This window comes from Spermophilus citellus, assembly GCF_964194105.1.
Source record: "Spermophilus citellus genome assembly, chromosome: 2".
NCBI lineage: Eukaryota > Metazoa > Chordata > Mammalia > Rodentia > Sciuridae > Spermophilus > Spermophilus citellus.
The window spans coordinates 10,062,473-10,076,076 of record NC_138183.1 but is presented as its reverse complement, the minus strand read 5'-3'; the positions used below and the strand labels follow the sequence as shown (position 1 = coordinate 10,076,076).

Genomic DNA, 13,604 nt, shown 5'->3' with positions numbered 1-13,604 from the left:
AATTTTAAAAGCTTGGGCAGGTGGTGCTAAATGCAATCTATTAAAATTTCTCTCTAAGTCCTGAGTTTCTATGTCTAATTCTTCTTCCTCAGACTGCGAGCTGCTATCAGACTCTGTACTATCGCCATTTGGAATTTGGGTTTCTAACTCACGTGGCTGAGAAGAAACCTGAGCCCCGCTAGGAGTTTCCTTTGTATTTTCCTCTCCAGGAAGATTGGTTACCACTTCTGGAGGGCTCTCCAAGATTAGAGATGCTTCTTCTTTATCATGCTGTTCTGTATAATCTGTCTGCGGGCTAGCTTGCACATTTCTAACCTTTGTTTTAGTTCCTAGCGCTTTTGTTTTAAAACGGCTCAAAGGAAAGGAAATTAACTTAGCCTCAGGCTGATTTTCCATTTGAATAGACCTAATGGCTCTTTGAATACCTCTCAGAAGCTCTTCTGGTGGCCACGGACTCTGGTCCATGTATTCAAAGAGACAAATTTCTAGGGCCGTCCAAGTTTTCTGTATATTCTTTATGCCTCCAGGTATTTCAGTAGAAAGACAAACTCTCTGTAACTTTCTTCCTAATTTCTCCCAAGTAAGTAAATTTGGAGACTCTTGGTCACAAAACCAAGGACAATATTCACCTACAATCTTTAAGAATTGCAATAACTGAGTTTTCTTTATCTGTTTTCCTTTCTGATTAATTATACTGTCTAAAATAGTTAGATACATTTCCTTATCCGAAGAAGTAGAATTTCCCATTTTAAGTAAATTAACGTCTCTTTCCTTCAATATTTCCTGGTACTTTTGTGACTCAAATGTCACTTTTTTCTTTCTCTTATCTTATTTTTATTTTCTTTATCCTCTTTATTACTTTTGTGACCCTCTTTCTTTTCTTTATTCTTTATTCCTTACTTTCCTTTATTTTCTCTTTATTTCTTTATTTCTATTTCCTTATCTTCCTTTCTCTTATTTCTTTCCCTTAATCTTTTTAGCGTGCGTTCCCACTCAATCTAACTAATTCAGAATGCCCCACGTTGGGCGCCAATTCTACCACGCGGCCTGCGCAGTGGTTTCATTAATGAGGTTCTGGCATTCAGTTAGTTAGAAGAGATCAAAATAAAACACACAGACAGTACCTTATTTTAATGCTAGGTCCGAGACGGCTCGGTCTCCCTGTTTCCCTGCCTCCAGCCGCTCAGCAGGGCAGCGAGGATTACTCTGGGCTAGCAGGAGAGAGAGAGAGCGAACACGCCGGGGATCAGCCTTTTATTTGGGGGAAACAAGAGATTCAGGGGAGAATTCCATCCAATGAAGGTTGAGGGGGGGCTGCACTCCAAGGTCAGGGTCAGTGATTGGGTCTCCAGGGTCAGTGGTTACGCACACCCCCACACGGATGGGCTCTCTCATCAGGAAAGGGTCGGGATAACTCCGACACAGCCAGAGTGCCTCAGGCCCTTAACGGGAGTCACCCAATCACGTGTCAGAATGGCTCCCCACAGCTGAGGCTAGCTTTGAACTTGAAATTTTCTTGCCTCAGCCTCCAAAACTGCTGGTATTATAGCCATGTACCTCTGTGCCTGGTGGATTAATTCCTTTGGCAGATTTTTTTTCATCTACGTTGCCTTCTTTTGAACCAAGGAATCTAAGTTTGAATTCTTTATTGTTTTTAACATCTAACCATTTAATGTTGTGATGGGACAAGTTGAATTCTGACAAAAGTAACTAATCAAACTCTTCTATGAGTAAGTTTCTATTTCATCATCTCAAAACGTTAATAATAATGGTAATGATAAGAGTGATAACATTTATTAAGTTCCTTCTCTTTTTCTAAGTCATTGTATAAACTGTTTGAAATTATTAATTCTCAAAATAAAAAATACAAAGAACAGATATTATCAGTTTTATGAAATACCATTCTGGTAAATGTAACGAAACAGACATAATGGCCTGTTTGCTTACATGCTTTAATTTTGAGTATGAACTCTTGGGTCTGAAGCAAGCTTTGCTAGTATTATCGCTCAGCAAAAATGCAGCAGAAGCTCAGAGTTCTCTTTCTGCTCCTCCATTTGGTTGTTTTTGTACGCCCACTATATTTATGGAAGAAGCTAAGTTTATCCCAGGGACTAGAGCTTCCTCAAAGCATGTGGGTGGGGAAGTGTTCCTCTCAGAAATTTCCAGAGGGTTCTGAGGATTTTATTTTTAATTTTTTTTGTGATGCTGGAGATCCAGTCCAGGGCCTCTCAAATACTGGACAGGTGTTTTACCACTGAGCTGCATTGCCAGCCCCTGAGGATTTTAGATTTTTCTTAGTTATTTGGTTCATCTTGATCTCAAAATTTGGGCTGGGGTTGTGGCTCAGCAGTAGATTGCTCGCCTAGCACGTATGAGGCCCTGGATTCAATCCTCAGCACCACATAAAAATAAATAAGTAAAATAAAGGTATTATGACCAACTACATCTATAAAATATAAAATTTTTTTTTCCTCTTTTTTTTTTTTTTAAAGAGAGAGATCGAGAGAGAGAGAGAGATCGAGAGAGAGAATTTTTAATATTTATTTTTTAGTTCTCAGTGGACACAACATCTTTGTTGGTATGTGGTGCTGAGGATCGAACCCGGGCCGCACGCATGCCAGGCGAGCGCGCTACTGCTTGAGCCACATCCCCAGCCCCTAAAATATAAAATTTTTAAAATTTATATATATATACATACATATATATATACACACACATATCTATCTATCTCAGTTGTCATTAGAGATTGTTGAATTGGAGAAAGTTAAATTTAGTGGTATTTAATTTCAACCTAATAAAATTAGTGGAAATTTATCTATTTATGAAAGTTCATGATACCCTTTTCTAGATTGCATGGATAGTTTGTCTTGTTTTGTTTTGTTGTTTTGGCTGGGGATGGGTTGGCGGGTACCAGGGATTGAACTTAGGGGCACTTGCCCACTGAGCCACATCCCACCCCTATTTTGTATTTTATTTAGACAGGGTCTCACTGAGTTGCTTAGTGCCTCGCTTTTGCTGAGGCTTACTTTGAACTCACTATCTTCCTGCCTCAGCCTCCTGAGTTGCTGGGATTACAGGGCATGGATAGTTTTGTATCATTTATTTCTTCTGGGAAACAAAAGGATATAATTTTAATGTCATTGCAGTTCTGCTTACTGGATTGTAGCTTGTTATTGTTGAAGTAGGTCTTATTTTGAAATTAATTACTGTGTCTTTTCTATTGCACTTGAAAATTTCTTTTAATATGTTTTTATTCACAGAATTTGTTCTGTTTCAGTAATTGCATTAGCGATTGTCAGCAGACAACTTCTCAGTGCAAAGTTGTTGTTATTATTATTATTGATACTAAGAGTTGAACCCAGGGGCTCATTACCTCTGAGCTACATCCCAGCCCTTTTTATGTTTTATTTTGAGACAGGGTCTTGCTGAGTTACTAAGGCTGGCTTTTGACATTTGACCTCTTGTCTCAGCCTCCTGAGTAGCTGGTATAGGTGTGCACCACTGTGTCTGGGTTGTTATTTTTTTTTAATTACTAAAGTAATCAATGTTCTTTGTTTTAAAAAATGCTAATATGAAAGCTTTTCTTTTTTGTGCAGTACTGGGGATCTGCCACTGAGCTACATCTTTAAGTCCTTTTTATTTTTATTCTGAGCCACTAAATTGCTTCAAAATAAATTGCCCACATTGGCCTCAAACTTGTGATCCTCTTCTCAGCCTCCCAAGTTGCTGGGATTGCAGGAGTACACCACCATGCCTAGCAAGTTTCTTCCCCACATGGTATGTATACACATACATTTATGTCTGATTTAAAGTTTTTCTTTTTTTCCCCCAGAATTATAGTTAACATTATATGTGTTTGCTAAATGCTTTACACACCTTAACTATTTAACTTTCAGAATTCTGTTCTGTGAACATATCTTATATATTAGGTATATTAGGTTGTCTTTTATCTATTTGCAGATGACGAAAGCTAGGCATAGAGAAATAAAACAACTAGCCCAGTATTGTAAGGCTACTGAGTGGCAAAGCTGAGATTTGAGCCCAAGTAGGTTTTTTTTTTTTTTTTTTTTTTTTTTTTTTTTTTTTTTTTTTTGAGAGAGAGAGAGAGAGTTTTAATATTTATTTTTTAGTTTTCGGTGGACATAACATCTTTGTTTGTATGTGGTGCTGAGGATCGAACCCGGGCCGCATGCATGCCAGGCGAGCGCGCTACTACTTGAGCCACATCTCCAGCCCTGGTTGCTGTTTTTTAATCATTTTGGAACTATTTAGCAACAGCATGGCTAATTTTTAAAAAATATTTATTTATTTTTTAGTTGTAGTTGGACACAATACTTTTATTTAATTTGTTTATTTTTATGTGGTGCTGAGAATTGAACCCAGGGCCTCACACATGCTAGGCAAGCACTGTGCCCCTGAGCCACAACCCCAGCCCAGCATGGCTAATTTTTAATCTGAAGCATTGCCCTTTATTCTTCATTGTTCATGGAACCCAGGGCCTTGTGCATGCGAGGCAAGCACTCTACCACTGAGCTACAGCCTCAACTTTTCTTTAGTTTTTTTTTTTAGTTGAACACAATATCTTTATTTTATTTATTTTTTGTGGTGCAATTAATTATTTATAAACTGAAACATTTATTCAGCACCTGCTATAGGCCAGTCACTGTGCTAAGTTATGGAGGGTAACAAGATGGGTATGTACCTACTTTGGGGAACTTGGGAATTTTGTTGTGAAAACACATTTTGCTGCAAACAGTGTGAAATTCCAGTGGGAGAGATGGGCCCAAATGAGGACGTGTCTGAGTCAAGGAAATGGTGGCTTAAGCCTCTGTTGTGTTGAGCTGTGCCAGATGCCTACATGGGATCGAACAGACCAATGAAAGGAGTAGGCAGAACATCTAAAAAGAGGGTACACAGAAGACTGTCTTGTGAGAAACAGTTGAAGTTGTCATTAGAATGTTGTATGTCCCTAAGAGAACATGAGCCCCTTAAGGGCAGACCTTGTCTATTTTGTTCATCACTGCCTAGCACATAGTAGGTATTTAATAATAAACATTCATTGAATATATGAGTGAAGGAAGTATTAAAGTTTATTGTATTTGTCTCAGTTTTTTGGAAAGAGAGTTAATTTATTATATTAGTATGTTATTACCTGGCAATTTTTAGATAATGAAATTTAATAAAACATTATAAAATGAATAAGAAATGTTCTAGCACTAAAGGAGATATGTGTTGTAAGGAGAAACAAGTGTAGACAAATCATTGTAATTCAGCATGGTATCTATAAAAAAATTTTGCAAGGAGCACTGTTCTCTTATATGGATTGGTTAGATCACTGAAAAGTGTTGGGTAATTAAGAAGCTCATGTTAAAATTATTTGATTGACAGAACACCAGAGATAACATTGTAGCAGGTCACAAAAAATGGTATCATGTCCTTTTTCGTCTTATCACATTAATAGGAATGTTAAATACTATGAGGAAAAGTGTGTCTATAATTTTAATTATTTATTTATTGATACTGGGGATTGAACCCAGAGGTGCTTTACTATTGACTGAACAATATCCTCAGACCTTTTTATTTTTTATTTTGAGACAGGGTCTCATAAAGTTGCTGGGACTGGGGTCAAACTTACTATATCCTCCTGCCTCAGCCTCCCAAGTTGCTGGGATTACAGGCCTATGCCACTGCACCTGGCAGTGTAATTTTTAAAATGACAGTTCTATGGCAATGTAGCCATCGGTATATAAAAATCTTTCCTATGGGGCTGGGGATGTGGCTCAAGCGGTAGCGCGCTCTCCTGGCATGCGTGCGGCCCGGGTTTGATCCTCAGCACCACGTACAAACAAAGATGTTGTGTCCGCCGAAAACTAAAAAATAAATATTAAAAAATCTCTCTCTCTCTCTCTCTCTCACTCATTCACTCTCATTCTCTCACTCTCTCTCTCTCTCTAAAAAAAAAAAATCTTTCCTATGCTTAATCTTTTAGTTGCATAATCTTATTTTTTCCAAGCCTTATTTTTTTGGTGGTAGTGGTGGTACTGGTGAGCAAACCCAGAGGCATTCTACTACTGAGCTACATCCCCAGCCCTTTTTACTTCTTTTTACTTTTTGTTCTGAGAAAGAATCTTGCTAGGTACTGAGGCTGGCCTTGAACTTGTGATTCTCCTGCCTCAGCCTCCCAAGGTGCTGGGATTACAGGTGTGCACCACCATGTCTGGCTTTAATGACTTTTTTGATAGTGTGTCTCTCCCCCCTTCTCCCCCGGCCATAGATATGGAGTTTGTTTTTTGGATATGTTTTGTGTATGGGGAGTACTCAGGATTGAACCCATGACCTTCTACATGCTAGGTAAGTGTCCTACCCTGAGCTTTATCTCTAGACATTTTAAAAATTTGAGACAAGGTCTCACTAAGTTGTCCACGCTGATTTTGAAGTTGTGATCCTCTTGCCTTAGTTCTCCCCCTGCCTGGTAGCTGGGATTACAGGTGTGCACACCATGCGTGGCTATATAGCAAGTTTTATGTTAATTGCATTATTCTTTAGAATCTTCCTATCCAGAACTTTATTAGTATATTTAAGTCTTAAAATATATGGAGGACCTGTTGTGTATGGCTGAGTGTGTTTATTATCTTGGCATCATTCTGTATTAATTCCTTAGAACTTTTTATATACTTCCATGTAGCATTTTAACTTAGAATTTGAGAGAATTTACTTGGTCCTGAAGTCCAGCTACTTTGTCAGGCAATTGGATACTTTCCAAGAAAGTTATACTCCTGCTGACTTATATATTAGTAGTTGAAGAAAGAGTGAGGCTATTATAAGTAGTAACCTTGACCATAAATTAAAGCATTCATTATTAAAAGATGATTGGCTTGGTCATTAAAACTGATTTCTGAAGCCAGATGTACTTGGATTCTGTTCTTAACTTTGCTAGTAACTAATTTGATTTTGGGAAAATACTTAAATTTTTCAATTTCCCCAGGTGTAAATTGTGATTAAGAATATCTTTTAGGGGGCTGGGGTTGTGGCTCAGAGGTAGAGAGCTCGCTTACCATGCATGAGGCCTGGGTTCCATCCTCAGCACCACATAAAAATAAAATAAAGATATTGTGTTCACCTATAACTAAAAAATAAAATATTAAAAAAAGCATATCTTTTAGGCTGGGGGTATAATAGGGTGGTAAAGTGTTTATTTAAAAAAAAATTTTTTTTGAGGGGGTACTTGGGAGTGAACTCAGGGGCACTCAACCACTAAGTTGTATCCCCAGCCCTATTTTGTATTTTATTTGGAGACAGAGTCTCACTGAGTTGATTAGTGCCTCGCTTTTGCTGAGGCTGGCTTTGAACTCGAAATTCTGCCTCAACTTCCCAAGCCTCTGGGATTATAGGTGTGCGCCACCACACTTGGTGTACTTTTTTAAAAAAAATTTATAAATATAGTTGATGGACTTTATTTTATTCATTTATTCATATGTGGTGCTGAGAATTGAACCCAGTGTCTCACACATGCTAGGCAAGCACTCTACCACAGAGCTACAATCTCAGTCCACCCGGATTTTCTTAAACAAGAAAAGGAAATATATTTGCCTTCCTTTAGTACAGCAGAAATTAGTGCAAAAAGTAGTAGAGTTATGGAAGTTTTGTGTCAGATTTATGTATTTCGTTTCTGATCACAGTTAACTAAAAGAACATTTTTGTGTGATTATTAAAACCTTGCAGTATATTACCAGATGTTAATGAGTTCTAGAACATCACATGGTAGCTTGTCCCTTTTCTAGGTGATGGTTTTTAGAGATTGTGATAAATTACAGTGTTCAAATTCTTTTCTCAAGTTTGTTTAAGTTTTCTTACTGAAAATAGTTGCTAAATTGGATGTTTGAAGTTAGAAGTATATTATTTGTGTAATTAAAAAATTTAAGATTTTATTTTTTAGAACAGTTTAAAATTTATAGGAAAATTAAATACAGAGAACCCTTTAGACCCAGTACCAAATTCCGTTTATTACTAATGTTTTACCTTAATATGGTGTACTTGGGGGCTGGGATTGTGGCTCAGCAGTGGAGTGCTCACCTAGCATGGGCAAGGCACTGGATTCGATTCTTAGCACCACATTAAAAAAAAATAAGTAAAATAAAGGTGTTGTCCAACTATAAATAAATAAATAAATAAATAAATAAATAAATAAATGGTGTGCTTGTTACAAAGAGTGAACTAATATTGATATATAATTATTTACTATAAAGTTCATACTATAGTCAGATTTCTTCAGTTTTCACCTAATGTTGTTTTTCTTTTTTTTTTTTTTTTAAAGAGAGGAGAGAGAGAGAGAGAGAGAGAGAGAGAGAATTTTTAATATTTATTTTTTAGTTCTCGGCAGACACAACATCTTTGTTGGTATGTGGTGCTGAGGATCGAACCTGGGCCGCACGCATGCCAGGCAAGCGCGCTACTGCTTGAGCCACATCCCCAGCCCTGAAAGAATTTTTTTAAGAGAGAGGAAAGGGGGGGGAGAGAGAGAGAGAATTTATTTATTTATTTTAGTTCTCGGCGGACACAACATCTTTGTTGGTATGTGGTGCTGAGGATCGAACCCAGGCCGCACGCATGCCAGGCGAGCGCACTACTGCTTGAGCCACATACCCAGCCCGAATTTTTTTAATATTTATTTTTTAGTTGTAGTTGGACACAGTACCTTTATCTTATTTATTTATTTTTATGTGGTGCTGAGGTTCAAACCCAGGGCCTTGCATATGCCAGGCGGGCACTCTACTACTGAGCCACAACCCCAGCCCTCATTCCCAGCCCTTTCTATATTTTGTTTTGAGATAGGGTCTTACTAAGTTGCTGAGACTGGCCTTGAATTTACAATCTTCCTGCCTCAGCCTCCGGAGTAGAATTATAGCTGGGATTATACCACTCTAGCTTTATTTTATTTTTGTAGAAAAAGTGGTAAGTGGTATTAAACTTAAGTGGTCAAAGTCTAGTTTTTGACCATTTCAAAAATAAATGAGCTAGTGGATCATGCCTGTAATCCCAGTGGTTTAGGAGGCTGAGGTAGGAGGATCAAAGTTGGAGGCCAGTCTCAGCAATTTAATGAGCCCTTTAGCAACTTAGAGAGACCCTCCCTCAAAATGAAAAGGACTGGGATATAGCTCAGCGGTCAGCGGTAAAGCACCCCTGGGTTCAATCCCTAGTATCCATCCCCTAATCAGAAAAATGCTTACAAATTTTAGGAAAAATTATATATTATTTTTACGTATACCTAGTGTTCATTTTAAAATTCCTTGATATTATTCATGCTCTTTTTCCACAGCAGTTTGTGACAATGCAAGTCTAAGCAGAGGCGTATTAAGAATTTCTTGTGTTTGGCCATGATATTTGGATGGGGCAAAACTCATAGGTCTAAGATATGCTCTCGGACTTTGAAGGGACCTTCTTTCTTGCTGAAAAGATAGGATGTAGAAACTACAGATGGAAAAAAAAAATAGAACCAGTGTCAAGTTAGTGATATGAATAGTGAGTGCTTCATGAGTTCAGAATTGGGATTTGTCACTGGGGGATAGCCTGTATGGGAGGGAAGGAAGGTTTTATTGAGTTAGGGCTTGGAAATTAGAGGATGTAGATTAGATGGGCCTGATATAAAAATGAAGTTGAATTGAAAATAAAAATGGGTATGCTAAGCCCCAGGCCAACATGATTCTAAATGGAGAAAAATTGAAAGCATTCCCTCTAAAAACTGGAACAAGGCAGAGATGCCCTCTTTCATCACTTGTATTTAACATAGTTCTTGAAACACTGGCCAGAGCAATTAAACAGACGAAAGATACAGATAGGAAAAGAAGAACTGAAATTAGCACTGTTTGCTGATTATATGATTCTATACCTAGAAGACCCAAAATAATTCCACCAGAGAAGTTCTAGAACTAGTAAATAAATTCAGCAAAGTAGTGGTGCAGTCTGGCTGGGCACAAATCACGAGCTACTGAAGCAGGAACAAACTTTATTTCTGAACTCCACCAGCACACTCCACACACGCTCCTGGGAACTTCCCCAAACTGGCTCCTCCAGCAACCACCAACCGGAAATCCCTCCTCTGGCACTTCCCCAACCAATGGGAACTCTCCGGGAATCCCCAAGAGAACTCCAAAGTAGCAGGACTCCAAAGTAGCAGGCCCAGGCGGACAGCAGGGGTCTAATATACATAGCTTAACGTAACCATTATCATCTAAATGGCTTGCTGGTGTCACCTCTCAACCACTCCGTTCTGGCAAAAATGCCATGCGTCATTCTGACTCGGCTATGGCTCTCAGCAAAGTAGCAGAATATAAAATCAATACCTATAAATCAAAGGCATTTCTGTATATCAGTGACAAATCCTCTGAAAGGAAAATGAGGAAAACTACCCCATTTATAATAGCCTAAAAAAAAAATAAAACAAAATACTTGGGAATCAACTTGAAAAACTATAGAACACTAAAGAAAGAAAGAAAGAAAGAAGACCTTAGAAGATGGAAAGATCTACCTTGTTCTTAGATAGGCAGAATTAATACTCAAAATGACCATACTTCCAAAAGCATTATACAGATTTAATGCAATTCCAATCAAAATCCCAGTACATAGAAATAGAAAAAGCAGTCATGAAATTCATCTGGAAAATTAAGAGACCCAGAATAGTTAAAGCAGTCCTTAGCAAGAAGAGTGAAGCAGGTGGCATCACTATACCAGACCTTAAACAATACTATAGAGCAATGTTGTAACAAAAATAACATGGTATTGGCACCAAAATAGACTTGTAGACCAATGGTATGAGAATAGAGGACACAGAGACTAACCCACATAATTACAGTTATCTTATATTAGACAAAGGCACCAAAAACATACATTGGAGAAAAGATAGCATCTTCAACAAATGGTGCTGGGAGAACAGGAAATCCATATGCAACAAAATGAAATTAAGGGGCTGAAGTTGTAGCTCAGCAATAGAGCACTTGCCTCATATGTGTGAGGCACTGTGTTCGATTCCTAGCACCACATATGATAAGCAAATAAAATAAAGGTCCATCAACATCTCATTTATATATATATAAATAATGAAATTAAGCTCCTAGCTCTCACCATGCACAAAACTCAGAGTGATCAAGGGCCTAGGAATTAAACCAGAGACACTGCGCCTATTAAAAGAAAAAGTAGGCCCTAATCTTTATCATGTGGGATTAGGCCCCAACTTCCTTAATAAGACTCCTATAGCACAAGAATTAAAATCAAGAATCAATAAATGGGATGGATTCAAACTAAAAAGCTGCTTCTCAGCAAAAGAAACAATCAGTGAAGTGAATAGAGAGCCTACAATAGGGAACAAATTTTTACCATATGCACATCAGATAGAGCATTAATCTCTGGGATATAGAAAGAACTAAAAAAATCTTAACACCAAAAAAAAAAAAAAACCACAACCAACCAACCAAACAAAAACAACAACAAAAACAAATAACTCGGGCTGGGGATGTGGCTCAAGCGGTAGCACGCTCGCCTGGCATGCGTGCGGCCCGGGTTCGATCCTCAGCACCACATACCAACAAAGATGTTGTGTCCGCCGAGAACTGAAAAATAAATATTGAAAATTCTCTCTCTCTCTCTCCCCTCTCTCACTCTCTCTAAAAAAAAAAAAAAATACCCGAGAAAAAAAACAAATAACTCAATCAATAAATGGGCCAAGGAACTGAACACTTCTCAGAAGGTGATATACAGTCAATCAACAAATATATGAGAAAATGTTCATCTTTTGCAATTAGAGAAATGCAAATCAAAACTACTCTTAAGATTTCATCTTGGGGCTGGGGTGATGGCTAAGTGGCAGAGCGCTCGCCTAGCATGCATGAGGCACTGGGTTCGATCCTCAGTACCACATAAAAGCAAACTATTGTATCCACCTAAAACTAAAGATACACAAATAAATAAATATTTTTTTTAAAAAAAAGATTTCATCTTGGTGCTGGGGATGTGGCTCAAGCGGTAGCGCGCTCGCCTGGCATGCGTGCGGCCTGGGTTCGATCCTCAGCACCACATACAAACAAAGATGTTGTGTCTGCCAAAAACTAAAAAATAAATATTAAAAATTCTCTCTCTCTCTCTCTCTCTCTCTCTCTCTCTCTCTTCTCTCCAAAAAAAAAAAAAGATTTCATCTCACTCCAGTTAGAATGGGAGCTGTTAAGAATACAAACAACAGTAAGTGTTGGAGAGGATTTGGGGAAAAAGGCATTCTCATACATTGCTGGTGGGACTGCAAATTGGTGCAGCCAATATGGAAAGCAGTATGGAGAATCCCTGGAAAACTGGGAATGGGACCACCATTTGACCCAGCTATCCCACTCCTCGGTCTATACCCAAAGGGCTAAAATAAAATAGTAAAAAAAAAAAAAAAATGAGAAGGCCTGTCTTACTCAACTGTTTTAAAATAAGGAAATAGTGTAAAATAGGATTGGGCCTTGAACACTAAGCTAAGGAATTGGAAATTATCCTCTTGAATGTAAGGAATGATTAAAAATTATGAGCACCATTTTTCCTTTAAGTCTTTCATGAAACTCACAGATGTGATTTTTAATGTTTTCAGTATAGTACATGTATTTTAATTAACATTTAAAGATAATTTTATTACTGTTCACTTCTTTTTTTGTTTTGTTTTGTTTTTCCCTCACCCACCAAAGGACAATCTTGTCTAGACAAAATATGCAGGGAACAAGGAAAAGGAGTAAAAATGATGACACAATTTTTTGGTCTGAACAATTGGAAGAAGGGAATTGCCGTTGATAGAGTTGAAGAAGGCTGTGTTTTGGGGTGGGGATGGGGAGTTTTTTGCAGGAGGAGATAGTTTCATTTTGAACGTTTAGTTTGAGATGCTGAGTAGGCAGTTGCATATACAGATTTGGTATTCAGGATAAAAGTTTAAGACTGGTGAAATTAATTGGCAAGTTGTCAGTCCCCCTCCCCCACCCCGTATTGGGGATTGAACTAGAGTATCCTAGTACTGAGCTATATCCCCAGCCCTTTTTATTTTTTTTTTTTTATTTTGAGACAGAATCTTACTAAATTACTGAAGCTGGCTTTGAATTTATAATCCTCCTCCTTCCTCCTCCCAAGTCACTGAGATTAGAGGTGTGCACCACCATGCCTAACTGTTATCAGTATTTTTTAATTTTTTGTAGTTGTAGATGGACAGAATGCCTTTATTTTATTTATTTATGTGGTGCTGAGGATCGAACCCAGTGCCTCACGCATGCTAGGCAGGCGCTTTGCCACTGGGCTACAGCCCCAGCCCCAGTATTTCTTTTCTTTCTTTTTTTTTTAAAGAGAGAGAATTTTTTAATATTTATTTTTTAGTTTTTGGTGGACACAATATCTTTATTTTATTTTTATGTGGTGCTGAGGATCGAACCCAGTGCCCTGTGCATGCCAAACGAACGCGTTACCATTTGAGCCACATCCCCATCCCCCCAGTATTTTTTTTTAATATTTATTTTTTAGTTGTAGTTGGACAGGATACCTTTATTTTATTTATTTATTTTTATGTGGTACTGAGGATTGATCCCAGGACCTCGCAGTGC

At 38.0% G+C, this 13,604-nt stretch overlaps 1 protein-coding gene across 5 annotated transcripts in view; it reads left to right on the top strand.

Annotated features, from left to right (window-relative positions):
- The window catches only part of GAPVD1 (GTPase activating protein and VPS9 domains 1), a 93,144-nt gene that overhangs the window by 16,177 nt on the left and 63,363 nt on the right, over positions 1-13,604 (top strand). Inside the window, exon 2 of one of the 5 annotated variants that reach the window (XM_081281922.1) lies at positions 3,715-3,777. The exons of the other annotated variants lie outside the window; for them this stretch is intronic. The gene's annotated coding sequence lies outside the window, so the exon portion shown is untranslated. The remainder of the gene's footprint in view (positions 1-3,714; positions 3,778-13,604) is intronic. 5 annotated transcript variants of the gene reach the window in all.